The 25,795-nt window shown below is 36.3% G+C and overlaps 1 protein-coding gene across 1 annotated transcript in view; it reads right to left on the bottom strand.

The window, feature by feature from the left end:
* The window catches only part of LOC142337224 (uncharacterized), a 644,691-nt gene that overhangs the window by 328,374 nt on the left and 290,522 nt on the right, over window positions 1–25,795 (bottom strand). The gene's annotated exons all lie outside the window — the stretch shown is intronic.

The raw sequence follows: 25,795 nt of genomic DNA, 5'->3' as shown, positions 1-25,795 counted from the left end.
CAAAGGCAAAGTGTTTAGCCGCTTCATGCATTCAACATAACTCCTCTTGCCGGTACAGAGAAACAGGTTAGGACAACGAGACTAAAATATTGAAGTTTTCTTATAGACAGTACAGAGGAGCGAATTGCTAGAGATCCAAATTTCAAGACTGAAAAAAGCAGTGAATTTTTACGCCTGGAGACAAATACTCACTTCGGAACATTTTATTTTGAAAAAACAATTAAAACTTTTGACGCTAGTGCAATACGATGAGTGAAATGTTTGTCTCATGTCGTTATTACAAATTTTAATCCCCAGGTCCACGATGGACTCTGCCTGTTGGAGGACTGAGACGTTGAGATGAATTTGCGCCTCGTTACCAAACGAAATGATCTTGCGTTTTCGGGGTGCAATTCTAATCCATTGACTTTCGACCAAGCTTAGAGATTGTTATTATCCATTGACCTTCGACCAAGCCTAGAGATGATTATATTAGGTAACTTTGTAAATATCTATTTCGATTTCGCTTGATTGAGAATCACAATTTTGTGGTCGTCACAATACAAATAAGATTTATAATTCACGCTCGAGTCCTTCTTATCATTAATGAACAAAATGAAGAAAAGCGGCCAGCTGTTGCAACCGTCAACTGCAACAGTTGGCCGCTGTAAGTGAACTGTTGTAACAGCCGCATCGAATGACGACGAACAATTAGCTTCTGTACTATGCAGAGTGAAGACAACGAACATTTTAATTGGCGAAGACTTCTCTCTTCCTGTTCGAGCGTTTATTGGTCCCGGCTCCACTCAATCGTTTATAACGGATGATTTGTGTGAGCAGTTGCAATTACCTATCCAGCCAATGACGACAAAATTTCTTCTTGCAAACGAAAATCTATTTTCAGTTCTTGGAGTTTGTAGTGTTTTTGTGAGCTTGGATAGCCTTTAGTTTCCTTTTGTTAACAAGTGCTGTGATAGCAAAAATCTCAACTCCTGATAAGACAACGCAAACTAAATCAAAAAAAATTATAAATGAAAAAGAAACACCGAAGACCTGCAAAAATGGCATCGTCAATTTTATTAAAAAGAGCACAAGTTCTCCACATCAAACTATTCAAGTCTTAATCAGGAAGATTAGAAAAGATAAATTTTGAGTTTTGAGATAAGTGTATTATGTTTTTCTGCAAAAGGAAGTTCACGGCACGTTCCGATCGAATTAGTAAATGCCTCTCTGTTTTAAATTTTATTCTTTGTTTCAAAGCGGCGAGTTTTATGAATCCTTATGTGAGATGTGGCAGAACCTAAGCTGGGGGTAGGGATATATAGTGGGAAACAACCCAGATCTGTTCTTGCCAGCTGGAAACCTAGGCAAAATGTTTAGCCGCTTCATGCATTTAACATAACTCTTCTTGTCGGTACAGAGAAACCAGTTAGGACAACGAAACTGGAAATTTTGAAGTTTTCCTATGAACAGTACATAGGGGTGCAATGTCAGAGATCCAAATTTCAAGACTAATAAAAGGAATGACTTTTTACGCCTGGAGACAGCTACTCCCTTCGGAACATTTCCTTTCCAAAGAACAATTAAAACGTTTGACGCTAGTGCAATACGATGAGTGAAATGTTTGTCTCATATCGTTATTACAAATTTTAATCCCCAATTCCACGATGGACTCTGCGTGTTGGAGGACTGAGACGTTGAGATGAATTTGTGCCTAGTTACCAAACGAAAAGATCTTGCATTTTCGGAGTGCAAATCGAATCCATGAACCTTCGATCAAGCTTAGAGATTGTTATTATCCATTGACCTTCAACCAAGTCTAGAGGTTGTTTTATTAGGTAACATTGTGATTACCTATTTCGATGTCGCTTGATTGAGAATCACAATTTCGATGTCGTCACAATACAAATAAGATTTAGAATTCACGATCGAGTCTTTCTTACAATTAATGTACAAAATGAAGAAAAGCGGCCAATTTTTGCAACCGTCAACTGCAACAGTTGGTCGCTTTAAGTGAACTGTTCCAACCGTCGCATCGGAGTACGACGAAAAAGTAAAGTAGCTTCTGTACTATGCAGAGTGAAGACAACGAACATTTTTATTGGCGAAGAATTCTCTCTTCCTGTTCGAGCGTTTAATGATCCCGGCTCCACTCAATCGTTTGTAACTGCTGATTTTTGTGAGCAGTTGCAATTACCTATGCAGCCAATGACGACAAAATCTCATCTTGCAAACGAAAAACTATTTTCAGTTCAGGAGTTTGTAGTGCTTTAGTGAGCTTGAATAGCCTTTAGTTACCTTTTGTAAACGAGGACTGTAATAGCAAAAAACTCAATTCCTGTTAAGACAACGCAAACAAAATCAATGACAATTATAAATGAAAAAGAAACGCCAAAGACCTGCCAAAATGGCAACATCAATTTGAATAAAAAAGAGCACAAGTTCTCAACGTCAAACGATTCAATTCTTAATCAGAAAAATTAAAGAAGATAAGTTCTGAGTTTTGAGATAAGTGTATTATAATTCTCAGTTAAAGGAAGTTCGTAGCACGTTGCGATCGAAGGAGGAAGTGCCCATCTGCTTTGAATTTTATTCTTTATTTCAAAGCGGCGAGTTTGAGGAGTCACTGTGTGAGATGTGGCAGAACCTAAGCTGTTGGTGGGGGCTATAATGAGAAAGACCCCAGATCTGTTGGTGCCAGCTGGAAACATAGACAAAATGTTTAGCCGCTTCATGCATTCACCGTAACTCCTCTTGCCGGTGCAGAGAAACCACTTAGGAAAACGAAACTGGAAATTTTGAAGATTTCTTATGGACAGTACAGAGGGGTTCAATGCCAGAGGTCCAAATTTCAAGACTGATAAAAGGAGTGACTTTTTACGCCTGGAAACAGCTACTCACTTCGGAACAGTTCTTTTCAAAAAAACAATTAAAACCTTTGACGCCAGTGAAATACGATGAGTGAAATGTTTGTCTCATATCGTTATTACAAATTTTAATCCCCAATTCCACGATGGACTCTGCGTGTTGGAGGACTGAGACGTTGAGTTGAATTTGTGCCTAGTTACCAAACAAAAAGATCTTGCATTTTCGGGTTGGAATTCTAATCCATGAACCTTCGATCAAGCTGAGAGATTGCTACTATCCATTGATCTTCGACCAAGTCTAGAGATTGTTTTATTAGGTAAGATTGTAATTATCTAATTTGATGTCGCTTGATTGAGAATCTCAATTTCGAGGTCGTCACAATACAAATAAGATTTAGAATTCACGATCGAGTCTTTCCTATCATTAATGTACAAAATGAAGAAAAAACGGCCAGCTGTTGCAACCGTCAACTGCAACAGTTGGCCGCTGTAAGTGAACTGTTGCAACCGTCGCATCGGAGGACGATGAATAAGTAAAGTAGCTTCTGTACTATGCAGTGTGAAGACAACGAACATTTTTATTGGCGAAGAATTCTCTCTTCATGTTCGATTGTTCATCGATCCCGGCTCCACTCAATTGTTTATAACAGCTGATTTCTGTGAGCAGTTGCAATTACCTATCCAGCCAATGACGACAAAATCTCTTTTTGCAAACGAAAAAGTATTTTCAGTTCAGGAGTTTGTAGTGATTTAGTGAGCTTGAATAGACTTTAGTTTCCTTTTTTAACGAGGACTGTGATTGCAAAAAACTCAATTCCTCTTAGAAAATGCAAACGAAATCAATGACAATTATAAATGAAAAAGAAACACCAAAGACCTGCAAAAATGGAAACATCAATTTGAATAAAAAAGAGCACAATTTCTCGACGTCAAACGATTCAATTCTTAATCAGGAAAATTAAAAAAAAGATAAGTTCTGATTTTTGAGATAAGTGTATTATGTTCCTCTATTAAAGGAAGTTTGTAGCACGTTGGAATCGAAGAAGGAAAGGCCCATCAGTTTTGAATTTTATGTTTTAATTAAAAGCGGCAACTTTGATGAGTCCCTGTGTGAGATGTGGCAGAACCTAAGCTGGGGGTGGGGGGCTACAATGGGAAGGACCCCAGATCTGTTCGTGCCAGCCGGAAACATAGTCAAAATGTTTGGTCGCTTAATGCATTCAACGTAACTCCTCTTGCCGGTACAGAGAAACCACTTAGGACAACGAAACTGGAAATTTTGAAGTTTTCCTATGGACATTACAGACGGGTGCCATGCCAGAGATTCAAAGTTCAAAACTGATGAAAAGGATTGACTTTTTACACCTATAGACAACTGCTTCCTTCGAAATATTTCATTTCAAAAAAAACAATTAACAATGTTGACGCTAGTGCAATACGGTGATAGACATGTTTTGTCTAATGTCGTTATTACAAATTTAATCCCCAAGTCCAGGATGGAGTCTGCGTGTTAGAGGACTGAGACGTTGAGATGAAGCTGCTCCTCGTTACCAAACGAAAAGATCTTGCGATTTTTGTTATATTAGGTAACAGTGATATCATCTATTTGGATGTTGCTTGATTGGGACGCAAAAGTTTGAGGTCACCACAATACAAATAAGATTTAGAATTCACGAGCGAGTCTTTCTTATCATTATTGAACAAGATGAAGAAAAGCAGCCCAAGATACAAACCTGAGGAACACCAGACGTAATATTAACTTCTAAGGAGAACGTAATCAGACTAAGAAGAAAAAATGTTAAATCGTATCGACAGTAAAACGTTTTTGAGTCGCAAATACTTCACATGTTTTTTTATGAGACATATTTCTGGGATTAATTAATCGACTTTAAAACGTAAATTGTTTTTCAGGAGGTCAATTCGAAGGCTTCGATTGGCGGAGTACTTCAGTTTATCAGAGCGGTCGCTTTTGAATCGAGAGATAGGAGCTTTCACTTCGTCGGGCAAAACATCTTTCATGTAATACGGAGAACAAAATGACGGATTAAGTTTTTGCTATTTGTTACTATTATAATTAAAGAATTGTTGTTCCGACCCCTATTGAAAGGGGAGGAACTATATACTCAAATAGGTTCTTTTCTTCAGACAATTTTGGCCGATCGATATGTTCATCGTAGATAGTTGAGACTGGTATCATTCGAAATCTTGTCCAGAGTAGAATAAGGAATTAAAAAGATTTTTTGATTTTTGTTTTTTACAAGGAGTTATCGAGGTTCAAATTTTGAGAAAATGGAGTGTATTCCAGTGAGATTTTCTCACATTTTGTGGAATTTTTGACTTAAAATTGCCAATTTGGCTAAAATGTGTTAATTTTTTTAGAAAGTAACGTTAATGTTATTTGTAACGACAAAAAATATTGAAGACCAATTTTTTTAAAATTAAGACCCTTTCACCAAAAACAGCACAAAATGAGTTTCATTAGTCCAGTTTGATTAAATTTACAGGAAGTACAGACCCAAAAACCACTAACAAAATCTTTGTAGACCCCAAAAGGGGGCTTTTCCTATTTCAAATTCCATTGAGAGTGCTCTGTAATTAAAACCTGATTATCAAAAACGCAGCATCCATTTTTGGTTTCTTAACTAAAAAAACATCAACATCTATAACATTAAAAATATTTAGTGTTCCTAATGGACAAACAGCATTAGCAGGGGTAGTTTTCAACGAATCTTGGACTGGTATGACAAAAAAATTCGAATTGTAATCAGTTGGTCTTTTTTATATAAAAAATTCGATATTTTCTATATTAATCAAATAACGGAACCCCTCAAATCAAAGCTCAATAATGATAGTTCCAATTGGCTTTATAATTAGCTCTACAATAATGTATCTAGTTGATTACTTGAAAGCTTATGGTCGTTTTAAAAGTATTTGATTTGTAAACAAAAAAATGACTTTTTGAATTTTGCTTCTATTTATCTCTTAATTTGGTCAACATGTAGCTTATTGCCAGCAATGAAAGAACGCTTTTTCTTTCTATTGAAATCAAATTCAACCTTTATTGCGGTTTTACGCTTTAAGTTATGATTTTCTGGTTTTGATACTTCCAGATTTCACAATTTTTAAAAATATTTATGTATTTGCCTATTTTTTACGTTTTCTAGTTTTGTCACATTATCACGTTAATGACCGTTCATATTTCACAATATTGACTGTCAAAAAAAAATTGATAATTTTAAAATTCTTGAAGATATAGATAATGATTTTAACGGCTTCGAAACTACTTTCTTGAAAAATTTGTTTGAGTTTTTCAAATTTTGTCTATAATTTTCGATTTTACTTGGGTTTTTTAGTCGTGTGAAATTTCCTGTACATTTCTCGTTTTTTACAAGGAGTCATTGAGGTTTAAATTTTGAGAAAATAGAGTGCATTCCAGTGAGATTTTCTCACATTTTGTGGAATTTTTGACTTAAAATTGCCAATTTGGCTAAAATGTGTTAATTTTTTTAGAAAGTAACGTTAATGTTATTTGTAACGACAAAAAATATTGAAGACCAATTTTTTTAAAATTAAGACCCTTTCACCAAAAACAGCACGAAATAAGTTTCATTAGTCCAGTTTGATTAAACTTACAGGAAGCACAGACCCAAACACCACCAACAAAATCTTTGTAGACCCCAAAAGGGGGCTTTTCCTATTTCAAATTACATTGAGAGTGCTCTGTAATTAAAACCTGATTATCAAAAAAACAGCTTCCATTTTTGATTTCGTAACTAAAAAAACATCATGGGAAAATAGTTGAGCCAATTTTCTGATATTAGTAGATAGCTGATGGTTTTCACGACTCTGAAAACAATTGTTTTCCAAATTAAAAAAAAAACACATTTTAACTCCGCAATTTTGTTCGTTTTATTGTCTGTTTGTTATATAGTCTCGTTAATTACTGGCCAAATATGACATTATTGTTGTCAAAAAAAGTTTCAAAAGAGATCGGTGTCACAAAATTTAATGTTTCTAAAGAGTAAATTACTTTTTGATTTTTTGCTTCGACACGGAAAAAGTAAACAAATTTTTGATTTTTGTCATGTTTGACGTTATTCTGGTAGACATAAGACATAATCTGTATAGTTGCAAATCTCAAGGTTACTTCAAAAGAACTAATGTAACTAATGGCGTTCATGTCTTTGGAAATTTTTTTTCGAAAAAAAATTAAAGCCTTACCTAACTTACAACTTTTTCATTTTTATCTTCTTGTTACCTAGCTTTCTTAACGAGAGGTCGCAAAATACATTATTGATGCTTGCAGAAAGTGCAATCCAACATATTTTGATGGCCATAGTATGGCTTTACGGTTTCGAAAGCGTTTTCTGCCAAGTTTCAATTGATTTTTGTTTGTTGTCTGTTTAGTTGTTCTTTTTGTAACCGCATATAAAACTGAATACCAGCAGCTCTTAATTTTTTCTATAGAAAAATTGGTGATCGAACACCAATGGGATATTTCAGCGGATTTCTAATGCTTTTCATTACTTTGAAGTTAAATGTTTTAATAAAAATAAGCGAATATTTCAACTTTACTGTTTTTGTTCCTTATTGTCTAATTTGAAGCAAGCCTTTTTATCGACTAGTCCCAAATCTTTTGTGGTTAAATTCAAGTTATTTTGTTTAATATAAGTTCTATCAGACTCTATTTTGACTTTTTTATTAAGTTTTGTTTTTTAAAACGGGCATGAAGTTTTTGATGTAATTGTTTTTTTGTTGTTGTTGTTTGATTTCGCTATTCGTCTTGACCCGCTTGCTTAATATTTGAACATCTCATCAAGTTGATGCACCATTTTTTACTCCACCACTGAGTTATTTGCTTTGGAGGCTATCTTTTTGTTCATACATCAATTTCGTTTTAATACTTGAATTTTTGGGGTTTTTTTGTGTTTCTCATTTGGTAGACAATCATGCCAAAACTGTGGATGAGCGGGGTCCAAACCTTTTGTGAAATCGCAAATTCCCGAGTCGCCTTGTTTTTTTAAAAAATGCACTGTCATCAATTGGCATAAATAATCGACCATCCGTTTATTTTTCCCGAATTTAAAAACAACTCTATTGAAGCGTTGGGTGGCGCAAGTTTTAGGTGGTGCAGCCTGTCCCACCAAGTTATGGAGATTCTAACAATTTTACTAGCAGACACTGAATCAAACATATTTGCTGGATTGAGAATCACAATTTAGAGGTCGTCACAATACAAATAAGATTTAGAATTCACGATCGAGTCTTTCTTTTGAATAATGAACAAGATGAAGAAAAGCGGCCAACTGTTGCAACCGTCAACTGCAACAATTGGCCGCTGTAAGTGAACTGTTGCAACCGTCGCATCGGATAACGACGAACCAGTAGCTTCTGTACTATGCAGTGTGAAGACAACGAACATTTTTAATGGCGAAGACTTTTCTCTTCCTGTTCGAGCCTTTATCGATCCCGGCTCCACTCAATCGTTTATAACGGCTGATTTGTGTGAGCAGTTGCAATTACCTATCCAGGCAATGACGAAAAAGTCTCGTCTTGCAAACGAAAAACTATTTTCAGTTCTTGGAGTTTGTAGTGCTTTAGTGAGGTTGAATAGCCTTTAGTTTCCTTTTGTCAACGAGGGATGTAATAGCAAAAAACTGACAACGGAAATTAAATCAATGACAATTATAAATGAAAAAGAAACGCCGAAAACCTGTAAAAAAGGCAACAACAATTTAAATAAAAAGAGCACAAGTTCTCAACGTCAAACGGTTCAAGTCTTAATCAGAAAAATTAAAAAAAGATAAGATTGAGTTTTGAGATTAGTGTATTATGTTTCTCTGTTAAAGGAAAATTGTAGCACGTTGCGATCGAATGAGGAAATGCTCATCTGTTTTGAATTTTATTCTTTATTTCAAAGCGGCGAGTTTGATGAGTCTTTGTGTGAGATGTGGATGAACCTAAGCTGGGGGTGGGGGCTGTAATGTGAAAGACCCCAGATCTGTTCTTGCCAGCTGGAAACATAGGCAAAACATTTAGCCGCTTCATGCATTCAACATAACTCCTCTTGTCGGTACAGAGAAATCAGTTAGGAAAACGAAACTGGAAATTTTGAAGTTTTCTTATGGACAGTACAGAGGGCTGCAATATGCCAGAAATCCAAATTTCAAGACTGATAAAAGGAGTGACTTTTTACGCCTGGAGACAGCCATTCCCTTCGGAACATTTCATTTCAAAAAAAAAATTAAAACTTTCAACGCTAGTGCAATACGATGAGTGAAATGTTTGTCTCATGTCGTTATTACAAATTTTAATCCCCAATTCCACGATGGACTCTGCGTGTTGGAGGACTGAGACGTTGAGATGAATTTGTGCCTATTTTTCAAACGAAAACATCTTGCGTTTTCGGGCTGCAATTCTAATCCTTGAACCTTCGATCAAGCTTAGAGATTGTTATTATCCATTGACCTTCGACCAAGCCTAGATATTGTTATATTAGGTAACATTGTACTTATCTATTTCAATGTCGCTTGATTGAGAGTCACAATTTCGAGATTGTCACAATACAAATAAGATCTAGAACTCACGATTGAGTCTTTTCTATCATTAATGAACAAAATGAAGAAAAGCGGCCAACTGTTGCAACCATTAGCTGCAACAGTTGGTCGCTGTATTGGAATGTTGCAACCGTCGCATCGGAGGACGACGAATAAGTAAAGTAGCTTCTGTACTATGCAGTGTGAAGACAACAAACATTTTTATTGGTGAAGAATTCTCTCTTCCTGTTCGAGCGTTTAATGATCCCGGCTCCACTCAATCGTTTGTAACTGCTGATTTGTGTGAGCAGTTGCAATTACCTATCCAGGCAATGACGAAAAAATCTCTTCTTGCAAACGAAAAACTATTTTCAGTTCTTGAAGTTTGTAGTGCTTTAGTGAGGTTGAATAGCCTTTAGTTTCCTTTTGTCAACGAGGGATGTAATAGCAAAAAACTGACAACGGAAATTAAATCAATGGCAATTATAAATGGAAAAGAAACGCCGAAGACCTGTAAAAATGGCACCATCAATTTGAATAAAAAAGAGCACAAGTTCTCAACGTCAAACGATTCAATTCTTAATCAGGAAAATTGAAAAAGATAAGTTCTGAGTTTTGAGATAAGTGTATTATGTTTCTCTGTTAAAGAAAGTTTGTAGCACCTTGTGATCGAAGGAGGAAATACCCATCTGTTTTGAATTTTATTCTTTTTTTCAAAGCGGCGATTTTGATGAGTCCCTGTGTGAGATGTGGCAGAAACTAAGCTGGGAGTGGGGGCTATAATTAGAAAGACCCCAGATCTGTTCGTGCCAGCTGATAATATGGGCAAAATTTTAGCCGCTTCATGCATTCATCATAACTCCTCTTGCCGGTACAGAGAAACCACTTAGGACAACAAAACTGGAAATTTTGAAGATTTCTTATGGAGAGTACAGAGGGCTGCAATGCCAGAGATCCAAATTTCAAGACTGATAAAAGGAGTGACTTTTTACGCCTGGAGACAGCTATTCCCTTCGGAACATTTCATTTCAAAAAAACAATTAAAACTTTCAACGCTAGCGCAATACAATGAGTCAAATATTTGTCTCATGTCGTTATTACAAATTTCAATCCCCAATTCCATGCTGGACGCGTCACAATACAAATAAGATCTAGAACTCACGATTGAGTCTTTTCTATCATTAATGAACAAAATGAAGAAAAGCGGCCAACTGTTGCAACCATTAGCTGCAACAGTTGGTCGCTGTAAGTGGAATGTTGCAACCGTCGCATCGGAGGACGACGAATAAGTAAAGTAGCTTCTGTACTATGCAGTGTGAAGACAACAAACATTTTTATTGGTGAAGAATTCTCTCTTCCTGTTCGAGCGTTTATCGATCTCGGCTCCACTCAATCGTTTATAACGGCTGATTTGTGTGAGCAGTTGCAATTACCTATCCAGGCAATGACGAAAAAATCTCTTCTTGCAAACGAAAAACTATTTTCAGTTCTTGAAGTTTGTAGTGCTTTAGTGAGGTTGAATAGCCTTTAGTTTCCTTTTGTTAACGAGGGATGTAATAGCAAAAAACTGACAACGGAAATTAAATCAATGGCAATGATAAATGGAAAAGAAACGCCGAAGACCTGTAAAAATGGCACCATCAATTTGAATAAAAAAGAGCACAAGTTCTCAACGTCAAACGATTCAATTCTTAATCAGGAAAATTGAAAAAGATAAGTTCTGAGTTTTGAGATAAGTGTATTATGTTTCTCTGTTAAAGAAAGTTTGTAGCACCTTGTGATCGAAGGAGGAAATACCCATCTGTTTTGAATTTTATTCTTTTTTTCAAAGCGGCGATTTTGATGAGTCCCTGTGTGAGATGTGGCAGAAACTAAGCTGGGAGTGGGGGCTATAATTAGAAAGACCCCAGATCTGTTCATGCCAGCTGATAATATGGGCAAAATTTTAGCCGCTTCATGCATTCATCATAACTCCTCTTGCCGGTACAGAGAAACCACTTAGGACAACAAAACTGGAAATTTTGAAGATTTCTTATGGACAGTACAGAGGGCTGCAATGCCAGAGATCCAAATTTCAAGACTGATAAAAGGAGTGAATTTTTACGCCTGGAGACAGCTATTCCCTTCGGAACATTTCATTTCAAAAAAACAATTAAAGCTTTCAACGCTAGTGCAATACAATGAGTCAAATATTTGTCTCATGTCGTTATTACAAATTTCAATCCCCAATTCCATGCTGGACTCTGCGTGTTGAAGGACTGAGACGTTGAGATGAATTTTTGCCTCGTTACCAAACGAAAAGATCTTGCGTTTTCGGGGTGCAATTCTAATCTATGAAACTACGATCAAGCTTAGAGATTGTTATTATCCATTTAACTTCGACCAAGCCTAGCGATTGTTATATTAGGTAACATTGTAATTATCTATTTCAATGTCGCTTGATTGAGAGTCACAATTTTGAGGTCGTCACAATACAACTAAGATTTAGAATTCACGATAGAATTTTTCTTATAATTAATGAACAAGATGAAGAAAAGCGGCTAACTGTTGCAACGGTCAACTGCAACAGTTAGCCACTGTAAAGTAACTGTTGCAACCGTCGCGTCGGATGACGACGAATAAGTGAAGTAGCTTCTGTACTATGCAGTGTGAAGACAACGAACATTTTTATTGACGAAGAGTTCTCTCTTCCTGTTCGAGGGTTTATCGATCCCGGCTCCACTCAATCGTTTATAACTGCTAATTTTTTGTGAGCAGTTGCAATTACCTATGCTCATCTTAAAAACAAAAAACTATTTTCAGTTCAGGAGTTTGTAGTGCTTTTGTGAGCTTGAATAGCTTTTAGTTACCTTTTGTTAATGAGGGCTGTAATAGCAAAAAACTCAATTCCTGTTAAGACAACGCAAACAAAATCAATGACAGTTATAAATGAAAAAGAAACGCCAAAGACCTGCGAAAATTGCAACATCAATTTGAATTAAAAATATCTCAAATTCTCAACGTCAAACGATTCAATTCTTAATCAGGAAAATTAAAAAAAGGTCAGTTCTGTTGTTTGAGATAAGTGTATTATGTTTCTCTAATAAAGGAAGTTCGTAGCACGTTGCAATCGAAGCAGGAAATGCCCATCTGTTTTAAAATTTATTCATTATTTCAAAGAAGTGACTTTGATGAGTCCTTGTGTGAGATGTGGCAGAACCTGAGCTGGGGGTGGGGACTATTACGGAAAAGACCCCAGATCTGTTCCTGCCAGCTGGAAACATAGGCAAAATGTTTAGCCGCTTCATGCAGTCACTATAACTCCTCTTGCCGGTACAGAGAAACCACTTAGGACAACGAAACTGGAAACTTTGAAATTTTTCTATGGACAATACAGAGGGGTGCCATGCCAGAGATCCAAATTTCAAGACTGATGAAAGGAGTGACTTTTTACGCCTGGCGACAGCTACTCCCTTCGGAACATTTCATTTCAAAGAAATAATTAAAACTGTTGACTTTAGTGCAATACGATGATTGAAATGTTTGTCTCATGTCGTTATTACAAAATTAATCCCCAAGTCCAGGATGGAGACTGCATGTTAGAGGACTGAGCCGTTGAGATGAAGCTGCGCCTCGTTACCAAACTTGCATTTTCGGGGTGCTAATCTAATCCATTAACCTTCGACCAAGCTTAGAGATTGTTATTATCCGTTGAACCTCGACCAAGCCTAGAGATTGTTATATTAGGTAACAAGGTAATTATCTATTTCAATGTCGCTTGATTGAGACTCACAATTTCGAGGTCGTCAAAATACAAATAAGATTTAGAATTCACGATCGAATCTTTCTTATCATTATTGAACAAGATGAAGAAAAGCGGCCAACTGCTGCAACCGCCAACTGAAACAGTTGGCCGCTGTAAAGGAACTGTTGCAAGCGTCGCATCGGATGACGACGAATAAGTTAAGTAGCTTCTGTACTATGCAGTGTGAAAACAACGAACATATTTATTGGCGAAGAATTCTCTCTTCCTGTTCGAGCGTTTATCGATCCCGGCTCCACTCAATCGTTTATAACGGCTGATTTGTGTGAGCAGTTGCAATTACCTATCCAGGCAATGACGAAAAAATTTCTTCTTGCAAACGAAAAACTATTTTCAGTTCTTGAAGTTTGTAGTGCTTTAGTGAGGTTGAATAGCCTTTAGTTTCTTTTTGTTAACGAGGGCTGTAATAGCAAAAATCTCAATTCCTGTTAAGACAACGTAAACAAAATCAATGACAATTAAAAATGAAAAAAAAACGCCAAAGAACTGCGAAAATGTCAACATCAATTTGAATAAAAAAGAGCACAAATTCTCAACGTCGAACGATTCAATTCTTAATCAGGAAAATTAAAAAAGATCAGTTCTGATTTTTGAGATAAGTGTATTATGTTTTTCTATTAAAGGAAGTTCGTAGCACGTTGCAATCGAAGGAGGAAATGCCCATCTGTTTTGATTTTTATTCTTTATTTGAAAACGGTGACTTTGATGAGTCCCTGTGTGAGATGTGGCAGAACTTAAGCTAGGGGCGGGGGCTATTATGGGAAAGACCCCAGATCTGTTCTTGCCAGCTGGAAACAAAGGCAAAATGTTTAGCCGCTTCATGCATTCAACATAACTCCTCTTGCCGGTACAGACAAACCACTTAGGACAAAGAAACTGGAAATTTTGAAGTTTTCCTATGGACAGTACAGAGGGGTGCCATATCAGAGATCCAAATTTCAAGATTGATAAAAGGAGTGACTTTTTACACCTGGAGACAGCTAGTCTCTCCGGAACATTTCATTTCGAAAAAAACAATTAAAAATTTTGACGCTAGTGCACAATACGATGATTGAAGTGTTTGTCTCATGTCGTTATTACAAATTTAATCCCCAATTCTAGGATGGAGACTGCGTGTTAGAGGACTGAGCCTTTGAGATGAAGCTGCGCCTCGTTACCAAACTTGCATTTTCGGGGTGCTAATCTAATCCATTAACCTTCGACCAAGCTTATAGATTGTTATTATCCGTTGAACCTCGACCAAGCCTAGAGATTGTTATATTAGGTAACAAGGTAATTATCTATTTCAATGTCGCTTGATTGAGACTCACAATTTCGAGGTCGTCAAAATACAAATAAGATTTAGAATTCACGATCGAATCTTTCTTATCATTATTGAACAAGATGAAGAAAAGCGGCCAACTGCTGCAACCGCCAACTGAAACAGTTGGCCGCTGTAAAGGAACTGTTGCAAGCGTCGCATCGGATGACGACGAATAAGTTAAGTAGCTTCTGTACTATGCAGTGTGAAAACAACGAACATATTTATTGGCGAAGAATTCTCTCTTCCTGTTCGAGCATTTATCGATCCCGGCTCCACTCAATCGTTTATGACGGCTGATTTGTGTGAGCAGTTGCAATTACCTATCCAGGCAATGACGAAAAAATTTCTTCTTGCAAACGAAAAACTATTTTCAGTTCTTGAAGTTTGTAGTGCTTTAGTGAGGTTGAATAGCCTTTAGTTTCTTTTTGTTAACGAGGGCTGCAATAGCAAAAAACTCAATTCCTGTTAAGACAACGTAAACAAAATCAATGACAATTAAAAATGAAAAAAAAAACGCCAAAGAACTGCGAAAATGTCAACATCAATTTGAATAAAAAAGAGCACAAATTCTCAACGTCGAACGATTCAATTCTTAATCAGGAAAATTAAAAAAGATCAGTTCTGATTTTTGAGATAAGTGTATTATGTTTTTCTATTAAAGGAAGTTCGTAGCACGTTGCAATCGAAGGAGGAAATGCCCATCTGTTTTGATTTTTATTCTTTATTTGAAAACGGCGACTTTGATGAGTCCCTGTGTGAGATGTGGCAGAACTTAAGCTAGGGGCGGGGGCTATTATGGGAAAGACCCCAGATCTGTTCTTGCCAGCTGGAAACAAAGGCAAAATGTTTAGCCGCTTCATGCATTCAACATAACTCCTCTTGCCGGTACAGACAAACCACTTAGGACAAAGAAACTGGAAATTTTGAAGTTTTCCTATGGACAGTACAGAGGGGTGCCATATCAGAGATCCAAATTTCAAGATTGATAAAAGGAGTGACTTTTTACACCTAGAGACAGCTAGTCTCTCCGGAACATTTCATTTCGAAAAAAACAATTAAAAATTTTGACGCTAGTGCACAATACGATGATTGAAGTGTTTGTCTCATGTCGTTATTACAAATTTAATCCCCAATTCTAGGATGGAGACTGCGTGTTAGAGGACTGAGCCTTTGAGATGAAGCTGCGCCTCGTTACCAAACGAAATGAACTTGCATTTTCGGGGTGCAAATCTAATCCATTGACCTTCGACCAAGCTTAGAGATTGTTATTATCCATTGACCTTCGACCAAGCCTAGAGATTGTTATATTGGGTAACTTTTTTAGTATCTGTTTGGATGTCGCTTGATTGAGACTTACAATTTCGAGATCGTCACAATACAAATAAGATTTAGAATTCACGATCGAGTCTTTCTTATCGTTAATGAACAAGATGATAGCCGATGATGTGGCGTGATAGCGGAGAGGTAAGGTGTGTGATTCACATGCCAACGATTGAGAGATCAGTCCCCTGCTTCCGTGAAGCTGTATGTGTAAGGATGAGCTCTTACTTAACCAGAGCTTCAGCTTGACCATAGCCTTACCAATGTTGGCTGCAATGATGGTAACACGTGAAAGTTTCAGACGCAAAAAAGTGACCAAAGTCAACAAAAAAAGAGCAATGCTGCTCATAAGAAGAACAGTCTGAAATGTGGGGAATAATAAGAAAAAGGTCAGCTGAGAACTGGCTACTGTAGGCCTTATCATAATCCGATGCGATTACGCAGGAACCAAAATTATTATTATTATGAAGAAAAGCGGCCATTTGTTGCAACCGTCAACTGCAACAGTTGGCTGCTGTAAGTGAACTGTTGCAACCGTCGCATCGAATGACGACAAACATTTAGCTTCAGTACTATGCAGTGTGAAGACAACGAACATTTTTTTGGCGAAGAATTCTCTCTTCCTGTTCGAGCGTTTATTGATCCGGGCTCCTCTCAATCGTTTATAACGGCTGATCTCTTCTTGCGAAAAAATCTCTTCTTGTGAATGAAAAAATCTCTTCTTGCACGAAAAAATCTCTTCTTGCCAATGAAAAACTATTTTCAGTTCTTGGAGTTTGTAGTGTTGTATTGAGCTTGAATGGCTTTTAGTTTCCTTTTGTTAACGAGTGCTGTAATAGCAAAAAAGTGCAATTCCTGTTAAGATAACGCAAACTAAATCAAGGACAATTACAAATGAAAAAAAAATTGCCAGTGACCTGCAAAATTGGCAAAATCAATTTGAATAAAAAGAGCACAAGTTCTGAATGTCAAATGATTCAATTCTTAATCAGGAAAATTAAAAAATATATGTTTTGAGTTTTGAGATAAGTGTATTACGTTTTTCTGTTAAAGGAAGTTCGTAGCACGTTGCGATCGAAGGAAGAAATGCCCATCTGTTTTGAATTTTATTCTTTATTTCAAAGCAGCGAGTTTGATGAGTCCTTGTGTGAGATGTGGCAGTACCTAAGCTGGGGGTGGGGGGCTATAATGGGAAAGTCCCCAGATCCAAACTTCAAGATTGATAAAAGGAGTGACTTTTTACACCTGGAGACAGCTAGTCCCTTCGGAACATTTCATTTCGAAAACAACAATTAAAAATTTTGACGCTAGTGCACAATACAATGATTGAAATGTTTGTCTCATGTCGTTATTACAAATTTAATCCCCAATTCTAGGATGAAGACTGCGTGTTAGAGGACTGAGACGTTGAGATGAAGGTGCTCCTCGTTACCAAACGAAATGACTTTGCGATTATTGTTATAATAGGTAACATTGTTATCATCTATTTGGATGTCGCTTGATTGGGACTCACAAGTTCGAGGTTGCCACAATACAAATAAGATTTAGAATTCACGAGCGAGTCTTTCTTATCATTAATGAACAAGATGAAGAAAAGCAGCCCAAGACACAAGCCTGAGGAACAGCAGACGTAAAATTAACTTCTATGGAGAATGTAATCAGACTAAGAAGAAAAAATATTAAATCGTATTGACAGTAAAATGTTTTTGAGTCGCAAATACTTCACATGTTTTTTCTATGAGACATATTTCTGGAATTAATTAATCGATTTTAAAACGTAAATTGTTTTTCAGGATGTCAAATTCGAAGGCTTCGATTGGCCGAGTACTTCAATTTATCAGAGCAGTCGCTTTTTAATCGAGAGATCTTTCACCTCGTCGCACAAATCATCTTTCATGTAATACGGACAACAAAATGACGGATTAATTTTGCTATTATAAGTTTACTATTATAATTAAAGAATTATTGTTCCGACCCCTCTTGAAAGGGGAGGAACTATATACTCAAATAGGTTTTTTTGTTCAGACAATATTGGACGATCGATATATTCATCGTTGAAGAATATTCATCCAGCGTAGAATACGGAATTAAAAAGATTTTTTAATTTTCGTTTTTTACAAGGAGTTATCGAGGTTTAAATTTTGAGAAAATAGAGTACTCTCTCTAGTGACATTTTCTCACGTTTTTTGGAATTTTTGACTTAAACTTTGGCAATTTAGCTAAAATGTGTTAATTTTTTTAGAAAGCAACGTTGATTTTATTTGTAACGACAAAAAATATTGAAGACTAATTTTTTAAAATTACGACCTTTTCATCAAAAACAGCACGAAATAAGTTTCATTAGTCCACTTTGATTAAATTTACAGGAAGTAAGAACCCCAAACACCACTATTAAAATCTTTATAGACCCAAAAGGGGGCTTTTTCTATTTCAAATTCCATTGAGAGTGTTCTGTAATTAAAACCTGATTATCAAAAACGCAGCATCCATTTTTGATTTCTTAAATACAAAAACATCAACATCTTTAACATTCAAAGATTTAAGTTTTCCTAATAGACAAACAGCATTAGCAGGGCTAGTTTTCAACCAATCTTGGACTGGTACGATAAAAAAAATTCGGATTGTAATCAGTCGGTCTTTTTTTTAAAAAAAATTCGATATTTTCTATATTAATTAAATAACAGAACATTTCAAATCAAAGCTCATTGATGATAGGTCAAATTGGCTTTCTATTTCGCTCTATATTTATGTATCTAGTTGATTACTTGAAAGCTTAGGATCGTTTTAAAAGTATTTGATTTGTCAACAAAAAATGACTTTTTGAATTTTGCCTCTGTTTATATCTTAAATTGGTCAACATATAGCTTATTGCCAGCAATGAACGAGCGCTTTTTCTTTCTATTGAAATCAAATTCAATGTTTTTTGCGGTTTTACGCCTTAAGTTATGATTTTCTGGTTTTGATACCTCTAGATTTCACAATTTTTAAAATTTTTTATTTATTTTCCTATTTATTACGTTTTCTAGTTTTGTCACATTATCATATTAATGACAGTTCATATATCACAATATTGACTGTCAAAAAAGACGTAATTGATAATTTTTAGTTCTTGAAGATATAGATAATGATTTTAACGTCTCCGAAACTTCTTTCTCAAAGAATTTGTTTGATTTTTTAAAAATTTTGTCTTTTATTGTCGATTTTACTTTGGTTTTTTAGTCGTGTGAAATTTCCTATTCAATTGACCGGGTTCATTGGCTTTTCATGGGAAAATAGTTGAGCCAATTTTCTGATATTAGTAGATACTGATGGTTTTCATGACTCTGAAAACAATTGTTTTCCAAATTAAAAAAAAAACACTTTTTAACTAGGCAATTTTGTTTGTTTTATTGTCTGTTTGTTATATAGTCTCGTTAATTACTGGCCAAATGTGACATTATCGTTGTCAAAAAAGTTTCAAAAGAGATCGGTGTCACAAAATTTAATGTTTCTAAAGAATGCGTTTTTTAAAAGCTTCGACACGGAAAAAGAGTATATTACTTTTTTATTTTTTGCTTCGACACGGAAAAAGTAAACTAATTTTTGATTTTTGTGATGTTTGACGTTCTTGTGGTAGACGTAAGACATATTCTGAATACTTGCAAATCTCAAGGTTACTTTGAAAGAACTAATGTATCTAATGGCTTTCATGTGTTTGGTCAAGTCTTACCTAATTTTGAATTTTTTTCATTTTTATGTTCTTGTTACCTAGCTTTCTTAATGAGAGGTCGTGAAATACCTTTTTGATGCTTGCAGAAAGTGCAATCGAACATATTTTGATGGCCATAGTATGGCTTTACGGTTTCGAAAGCGTTTTCTATTGATTTTTTCAATTGTTTTTTGTTTCAAAAGTTTCAATTGATTTTTTGTTTGTTGTCTGTTTAGTTGTTCTTTTTGTAACCGCATATAAAACTGAATACCAGCAGCTCTTAATTCTTTCTATAGAAGAATTGGTGATCGAACACCAATGGGATATTTCAGCGGGTTTCTAATGCTTTTCATTACTTTGAAGTTAAATGTTTTATTAAAAATAAGCGAATTTTTCAACTTTACTGTTTTTGTTCCTCATTGTCTAATTTCAAGCAAGCCTTCTATCGACTAGTCCCAAATCTTTTGTGGTTAAATTCAAGTTATTTTGTTTAATATAAGTTCTATCTGACTCTATTTTGACTTTTTTATTAAGTTTTGTTTTCTAAAACGGGCATGAAGTTTTTGATGTAATTGTTTTTTTGATGTTGTTGTTTGATTTCGCTATTCGTCTTGACCCGCTTGCTTAATATTTGAACATCTCATCAAATTGATGCACCATTTTTTTTACTCCAACAATGAGTTATTTGCTTTGGAGGCTATCTTTTTTTCATGCCAAAATTGTGGATGAGCGGGGTCGGAACCCTTTGTGCAATCGCAAATTCCCGAGTCGCTTTGTTTTTTTAAAAAATGCACTGTCATCAATTGGCATAAATAATCGACCATCCGTTTATTTTTCCCGAATTTAAAAACAACTCTATTGAAGCGTTGGGTGGCGCAAGTTTTAGGTGGTGCAGCCTGTCCCACCAAGTAATGGAGATTCTAACAATATTACTCGCAGACACTGAATCAAACATATTCGCTGGATTGATAATCACAATTTAGAGGTCGTCACAATACAAATAATATTTAGAATTCATGATCGAGTCTTTCTTATCATTAATGAACAAGATGAAGAAAAGCGACCGACTGTTGCAACCGTCAACTGCAACCATTGGCCGCTGTAAAGGAACTGTTGCAAGCGTCGCATCGGATAACGACGAACAAGTAGCTTCTGTACTATGCAGTGTGAAGACAACGAAGATTTCTAATAGCGAAGACTTTTCTCTTCCTGGCTCCACTCAATCGCTTATAACGGCTGATTTGCGTGAGCAGTTGCAATTACCTATCCAGGCAATGACGAAAAAATCTCTTTTTGCAAACAGAAAACTATTTTCAGTTCTTGGAGTTTGTAGTGCTTTAGTGAGCTTGAATAGCCTTTAGTTTCTTTTTGTTAACGAGGGCTGTAATAGCAAAAAAACTGACAACGCAAATTAATTCAATGACAATTATAAATGAAAAAGAAACGCCAAAGACCTGCAAAAATGGCAACATCAAAATAAATAAAAAGAGCACAAGTTCTCAGCGTCAAACGATTCAAGTCTTAATCAGGAAAATTTAAAAAGCTAAGTTTTGAGTTTTGAGATAACTGTATTATGTTTCTCTGTTAAAGGAAGTTCGTGGCACGTTGCGATCGAAGGAGGAAATGCCCATCTGTTTTGAATTTTATTCTTTTTTTCAAAGCGGTGAGTCCTTGTGGGAGATGTGGCGGAACCGAAGCTGGGGGTGGGGAGCTATAAAGTGAAAGACCCCAGATCTCTTCTTGCCAGCTGGAAACAAGGTCAAAATGTTTAGCCGCTTCATGCATTCAACATAACTCCTCTTGCCGGTACAGAGAAATCAGTTAGGACAACAAAACTGGAAATTTTGAAGTTTTCTTATGGACAGTACAGAAGGGTGCAATGCCAGTGATCCAAATTGTCCAGACGATTGTGCGCTCAAAATCACTTCTGATCAGACTATTGTGCGCTCAAAAGTTACTCCTTATCAGACTATTGTGCGCTCAAAATCACCTCATCGCACGAATTTTGTTATAATATGTTCATTTCATACAAAATGAAGTTTGCATTATTATATTCATCTAAAGGAAAGACCATTCTAAAAGTATTATTGCTAAAGAAAAGATAACCCACCTGCTGAGTAAAAAATTATTATGTATACTTTAGTGCATATATCTAACTCAACGGATAAATTTAGACAGTTTTCCATATAAAACATGTATTCTACAGTTAAACAACATTTCCTTGTAAGGGGACTGACATGTTCAATCAGTTTTACCCCTTTGGTTCTGATCAAAGACATCAAACTCTAGATCTGTCTGTGATTCTTTTTCGGGGAAATCTTTGGCCTGAGATTCAGTTTTATTTACAGATATACTTTATTTAAATACAATCTATTCATTTACAACTTGAAATCATCAGTATATAATGTCTGAATTTACAAGCTTCTTTATCCAAGAGTTGAGTGGTGCAAGTCTCGCATGATTGTCCTATAATAAAACATTCAAAAATAATATGGTTTAAACAGCAGCGTTTGAACAGTATTTATTTTGACTGACGCCTTTAAGTAGTGAACAGTAGCTGCCACATGATTATTTTAATCTCGAACTCAGAAAAGGTGTTGTGGTCGATAACACGGGTCAGAAGAATTCAATAAGTTGAATTTAAAATTAAATTTGGAACTGAGAATATACAAAAATTAGCTCGTATTTAAGGTGTTTATCTATGCGAAAAAATAAGGAGAAAATTTAGATTAGCTAAAAACATTTTACGGGATTGTCATGTGAATAGCTCAAAGTTCCTAATCCCATAGGTGACTTTCTATTTTCATCAATATTTCATGAGAATCATATATGGCCTAGGTGCAATCAAGTTCATCAGTTGGAGGTCGGTGGATGTTGGAATCAGGTTTCTGTTGGTGGGAGAATTTACTTCTGACATATGATTGATAGTTCAATAAGATAAAGATAGCGCCAAAACAAAAATAGAATTGAGTTTAGTTTTGTGGCCATTTTTTATCACATAGCAACAATGTTCGTCAGGTAAGTTCTTCTTACGAAAAATTCTAAGTTTCGTGATATTTCTTTGAAACCATCACATCCTCCCAACGTTTTAAGCAAGTTTGTGGGTACAGGTTCTCCAAATCTATCGGGTTGTTTTCTCTTTCTTGTTGATGTTCATGAAGGCTCTGGTGGTTCGGGTTGTTGGTGCTCTGCAGCTGATGTGACTGCAGAAGCTTCATCCTGATGTGAAGGTCCCACATCTATGTTCTGAAGTTGTGGTACTGATTGAGATATGGTCTCCCTCACAGCTGGCTCAGTTTTCACATTGTCCTCTTCTAGTCTCTAATTTTGGTTGTCGCTCACCAGAATAGTCCACGTCGAGTTTTCGGGCTGTATGAAAGATGTGTTTAAGCCCTTCCTGATGATGAAGGTTGCAGGAATTTTTTGTCTTTTCATTGGCCTTGAATAGAATGGGTTCGCACAAGACGAAATCTGCTACTGCTGGTAGTCACACTCTGCGTCCCAATAGGAGTTCAACTGGAGTTTTGCTCCTCGTCTTTGAAGTTTTGTGAAGTGAATCAGTGACCTTTGCAAGAAAGCTCCAAATTACATAATAAGATTGGGACTCCATGCTTGAAAAGCCCGCTTCAATATATGAATTGCTCTTTCAGCTAGTCCATTAGCTCTTGGTTGATAGACGGGGGAATTCAATTTCTTAATTCCCTGTAATTCACACCAATGTTTAAGGTCACCACTTACGTATTCAGGACCAATATCAGAAACTGACGTTATTTGGTATTCCGAATCTTGCAAAGAAAGATATACTTTAACTGTTTCTTATGTTCTATTTCCCGCAGGGGAAAGCTTCTATCCAGCCAAAACCCTCGTCAACAATTACTAAGAAAACGCCTTGGTCCGTAACATAACCCCAGCCCATGTGGAGACAAACCCAAACATCGGCTTCTGGCCAGGCAGAGACTGTTTTTCCCAGGCCAGGCCTGTTCATTTGACATTTCTTACATTTAATAACAAAATATTGAACGTCCTGCGTAAAGCCAGAACACCATGCTATCATTCTGACTGCTGCCTCAGTTGAATTATTCCCAGGATGTGTCTCATGCGCTTTTGCCAAAACCAAGTGTCGTAGTTTGTGTGGAATGAAAGAAAAAATACCTCTGAAGATGATTCCATTGTGTATGGTCAGTGCTTCTTTGTGTCGTTGGAATCTTTTTTCCGCTTCTGAACATTGATTCCAATCGCCGCTTTTGATTTGTTTCATTATGTCTTGGAAGAGTCTGTTTGTTCCAAGTTCAGTTTTGATTTCTGCTTGGGTCACTAAAACACTCTCAGCGAAGTAGATGTTATTGATTGCGAAGCACACCTGATCATTGTCGGAATCAATATCCATTCTGCTCAAAGCATCTGCATGGGGTATACGCTCTCCTGATGTATACTTGAACTCATAATCGAAGCCCATTTGTTTTATTGCCCATCTTGTGATTCTAACTGATGCTGTCTTCGGGATCTTTTTGTCTGGTGCAAAGAGATGTTTGAGTGGTTTGTGGTCCGTCTGTAGAATAAATATTCTTCCAAGAAGGAATTGCTTCAATTTTGTGACCACAAACACAATTTCCAGTGCTTCCCGCTCTATGTTGAAGTAGTTTTGCTCACCTGGAGTCAGCTTTTTTGATACATATTTGACTGGATGTCCTTCTCGCGAGAGAACTCCGCCAAGGGTTTTTTCAGAGGCGTCAGTAGTAACTGTTGCTTCTTTTTGAAAACTATATGATTGTAAAAGTGGGTTAGCGCATAATTCCTTTTTTTTATGTCTACAAAAGGTCTTTTGTTGCATTTTGCCCCATGAGAAATCGCTATTACTCATGTTACTTAAGTGCATCTTTTTGTTGCAAAATTAGCAATCACTCGTCCGTAAAAATTTGCTAGCCCTACAAACGATTCGAGTTGTTTATTGTTAGTTGGTGCTTTTACATTTTTTTTTCAAAATTTTGGGATCTGGTGCTATCCCTTCCTTTGAAATGGAGTATCCCAAAAAACTAACGCTATCGACTGGTTTTGAGATAGACTTTTTTTCATTAACAGTAAAAAATGTTCTCACGTAGTCGACTCTTGACTGCAGGCATTCTTTTATCGAACTGTTCCTTGGAAGTTCCAAACACCAATACATTGTCTTGAAAAATCAAAACACATTTGATTCCTTTGAGTGTTCTTTTGATGCAATTCTGGAAAATTGAAGAAGAGTTTTTCAATCCCTGAGGTAGTCGGCACATCTTGAACAGTCCCTGAGATGGGTTGATTGTGCATATATCTTTTGCTTCTTCGTCAATTTCAATTTGATAGTAATTATCTGAGAGATCAACTTTGCCAAAGTATGAGGTCCAAAGTAGGTTGTGGAAGATCGTCTCCATGTCTGGTATTGGATAGTCCTCATCCATCACCTTGCCATTGATATGCACTTTCAATTCCACGCAAAGTCTCAGTTCTCCACTCTTCTTTCTCTGCCAAACCACTGGAGATGCATTAGTGAATCCTCTTGGCTGTATCTGTTCAAGGATATCCTGTCTGACTATCTGTTCTGGCTTCTCTGTGACCTTGTCTTGAAGAGGTAGAGTTTTTTTTCTGGCATTGCAGAACATTGACTGTGTTCCTGGTATCAGCTTCACATGAACTTTGTAACCCTTTACAGCAGGTAGATGCTCGGTTGTTATGTTGTTCACACCGTGCTTGGGTAGGAGGTCTCTACCAGGTAGTCCAATTTCTTTATCAAACTGCACAACCAGTAGCGTTAATTGATGACCATCATAAGCTTCGAGATGTCTTATCTTACCATACAACTCAAGTTTACCAAGCTCAGTCCATTTTTTTGATGATATCTTTGTGCTATTTGCATTCCTGCATCCTGGTCTGAACACCATTGTCGTGGTCGACATCGCGGGTCAAAAGAGCTCAATAAGTTGCATTTTAAATTAGATTTGGAACTGAAAATATACAAAAATTTGCTCGTATTTAAAATGCCTATCTATGCGAAAAGATACAGAGAAAATTTAGATCAGCTAAAAACACTTTATTTGATTGACATGTGAATAGATTTTAGTTCCGAATCCCGGAGTTGATTTTCTATTTTCGTTAACATTTCATGAGAATCATATATGGCCTAGGCACAATCGAGTTCATCAGTTGGAGGTCAGTGGATGTTAGAGTCAGGTTTCTGTTGGTGGGAGAATTTACTTCTGACATATGATTGGCATAGGTCAATAAGATAATGATAGCGCCAAACAAAATTAGAATTGAGTTTAGTTTTGT

This window comes from Convolutriloba macropyga, chromosome 1 (genome assembly GCF_964194025.1).
Source record: "Convolutriloba macropyga chromosome 1, txConMacr16.3, whole genome shotgun sequence".
Lineage (NCBI taxonomy): Eukaryota > Metazoa > Xenacoelomorpha > Acoela > Convolutidae > Convolutriloba > Convolutriloba macropyga.
This window is presented reverse-complemented; position numbering and strand designations above follow the sequence as displayed.